Here is a 3,457-nt window from a genome sequence, read left to right as displayed (position 1 = left end):
CCGTGTCGCATCAAAACTATCGATAGGTCTAAAAGGGTTGTCGATTATGAACCTAGACCGAACAGAGATCGCTATCAATCGTATAGCAAAGAAAGAGGGGGTAGCGGATTCAAACATAACCCTGTAATGAATGACTAAAAGAGCGACCGAGGCCATAATAGTCGGGGACTGATGAGTAAAAGTATTTTGACAGGCCGTTCGGGGCTAGGGAGGCACCATGATTATTAGAATATAAAGATGCAAAGTGGCCTAGGTCGTTGCAGCCCGATCCTACCAAAGAGACCCCGACCTAATGTGAAAGTATCATGGCACTCACGGACATATGATCGAGGACTGCCGACAAAAAAAAGTAGCCTTGTTATTCAATAACAAGCATGTCCAGAAATTCCTGAGTGATCGAGCTAAAAATCACCTCAGAAATAGGGACTCCAATAAAAAGGACGAGAAAGAGCAACCTTAGCACGTCATCAACATGATCATTGGTGAAGTCAATTTCCCTCGGGTGTCGATGCTAAAATGCACTACGGTGTCCATTACAAGGGAAAATTGAACCCGAGATTACGTACCAGAGGGGACCATCTCGTTCAACGATGAGGACGTTGAAAGCATCGTGCAACCGGATAACACTGCACTGGTAATATCTGCACTCATAAATAAATCTCAAGTTAAGCGTATGTTAATTGATCCAGGTAGCTCGGCGAACATCATCAGATCGAGGGTCGTGGAGCAGCTGGGTCAGCAGGACAAAATAGTGCCTGCAGTCCGGGTTTTAAACGAATTCAACATGGCATGTGAGACTACTAAAGTAGAGATAACCTTGTCAGTGAACACCGCCGGAACCATTCAGCAAACAATGTTCTACGTGATTGAAGGGGATATAAGTTATAATGCCCTATTCGAAAGGCCTTGGATTCATAACATGAGGGCAATACCCTCAACACTATACTAGGCATTGAAGTTCCCCACACTAGGAGGGATCAAAATAGTTTATGGAGAACAGCCGGCCACAAAATAAATGTTTGCGGTCGACGAGGTGATCCTAATTTCAACACTCTTGACATCATAGAACCCGGAGTCAGTTAGGATGGAAGAAACTAAATAGCAATCACCGACACCGACCCCGACCGAATCGGAGAAGTAGAAAGCAGGAAAGGATGATGATTACGGATTTCCTAGGTCGATCGTCACCCCTGGTGATTTCGATGCTACCAAGTCAACCGTCGGGGAGCTGGACCAAGTCATACTACTCGAACACTTGCCCGATCGAAAGGTATACCTTGGCACATGATTAACACTCGATCTTCGGAAAAGCCCATTGAATTTCTTATAGCTAACATAGATTGTTTCGCTTGGTCCCATCTTGATATGACAGGGATCCCGCCGGAAATAGCCACTCATAAGCTTAGCTTGGATCCGAAATTCTGCCTAGTTAAACAGAAGAGGAGGCCTCAGTCCGAAGTCAAGCATGCATTCATCAAAGATGAGGTATCCAAACTACTTAAAATAGGTTCCATTCAGGAAGTTAAGTACCCGGATTGGTTAGCTAACATAGTGGTTGTGCCTAAAAATGGAAATAAATTAAGAATGTGCATAGATTACAAAGACTTGAACAAATTTTGCCCTAAGGACTCCGTTCCTTTTCCTAACATCGATCGAATGATCAATGCGACGGTCAGGCACGAGATACTCAGCTTTCTCGATGCCTATTCCAGGTACAACAAAATCCGGATTGACTGAGGCGATCAGGAAAAAAATTCTTTGATCACTAAATTCGGCACCTATTACTATAACGTAATGCCGTTCAGATTTAAAAACGGTGGTTCCATCTATCAACGCCTAGTAAATCGCATGTTCGAGGAACAAACAGGGAAATCAATGGAAGTTTACATTGACGACATGTTAGTTAAGTCACTGCGAGCAGAGGCCCATTTGAAACATTTGTAAGAAAACTTCAACGTACTGAAAAGATATAATATGAAGTTGAATCTAGAGAAATGTGCATTCAGGGTAGAATTTGGGAAGTTCCTTGGGTTCATGGTATCCAACCGAGGGATTGAGATTAATCTCGACAAAAGCAAAACTAGAGAAGATATCATTGTGGTGGACAGTGTCAAGGACGTTAAAGACTAACCGGACGTATAGCCGCTTTGGGCCGATAAATATCAAGGTCATCCAATAGGAGCCATCGGTTATTTTTTTTATTGAAGAAGAACAATAACTTTTCACGGACCCTAGAATGACATCAAACGTTGGAAGAACTCAACCGTACCATTCGAGTCCACAATGATCCATACTTCGAAGGCGGACGACCAGTTGTACCTGTACTTGGCAGTATCCGAGATAGTGGTAAGTGGAGTCTTCGTCCAGGAAGAGGAAGGTACGCAATTTCCTGTATATTATGTTAGTAGAACTCTAGGCGAGGCTGAAATAAGGTATCCTCACCTAGAAAAATTGGCGCTCGCTTTGCTAAGCGCCTCCAGGAAGTTAAACCCATATTTTCAATTCCACCCCATATGTGTGGTAACTTCTTATGCACTAAGGAACATAATGCACAAACCTGAGCTTTTGAGCCGGTTGGTAAAATAGGCGATGAAATCAGCGGGTATGATATCGAATATCAAACACAGACTGCCATCAAATCTCAAATTTTGGTAGACTTCGTGGCTGACTTCACGCCAACCTTAATACCCGAAGTCAAAAGGGAATTGTTGTTAACCTCGGGACCTCCTAGGGAATCAGGACCCTCTTTACAGATGGTGCCTTGAACGCCAAGGGATCCGGACTCGGCATCGTGTCAAATCCACCTTCGTGTAACGTAGTTAGGCATTCTATTAGAACTGTGAGATTAACTAACAATAAGGCCGAATATTTGGCCATGATTGCAGGTCTTTAATTAGATAGAAGCCTGGGGGCCGAAGTGGTTGAAGCTAAGTGCGACTCCCTTCTTGTGGTAAATCAAGTCAATTGGACATTCGAAGTAAAAGAGGAATGAAAATGCAGGTACTTGGATAAGTTACAAGTAACGCTGCATCGATTCAAAGAATGGACCCTGCACGAGACCAAAATACTGAAGGTGACGCTTTGGCTAACTTGGGGTCTTCGGCTGATGACAACGAATTCAGCTCGGGAACGATCGTACAACTCTTGAATTCGGTAGTGGAATAAGGCCACGCCGAAATAAACTCAACAAGTTTGACTTGGGACTGGAGAAATAAGTATATAGACTACTTGAACACTGGGAAGATGCCCTAGGATCCTAAAGAGTCGAGAAATCTGCGCACAAAGGCAGCCAAGTTTAGCTTGTCCGAGGTTGAGGGTACTTTGTACAGAAGAATATTTGATGGCCCACTTGCTGTATGCTTGGGGCCGGGAAACACCGAATACGTCTTAAGTGAAGTTCACGAGAGCACCTGTGGGAACCATTCGTGGGAAGAATCATTGGTTATGAAGGTAATCA

This window comes from Nicotiana attenuata, unplaced genomic scaffold (assembly GCF_001879085.1).
Source record: "Nicotiana attenuata strain UT unplaced genomic scaffold, NIATTr2, whole genome shotgun sequence".
NCBI lineage: Eukaryota > Viridiplantae > Streptophyta > Magnoliopsida > Solanales > Solanaceae > Nicotiana > Nicotiana attenuata.
This window is presented reverse-complemented; position numbering follows the sequence as displayed.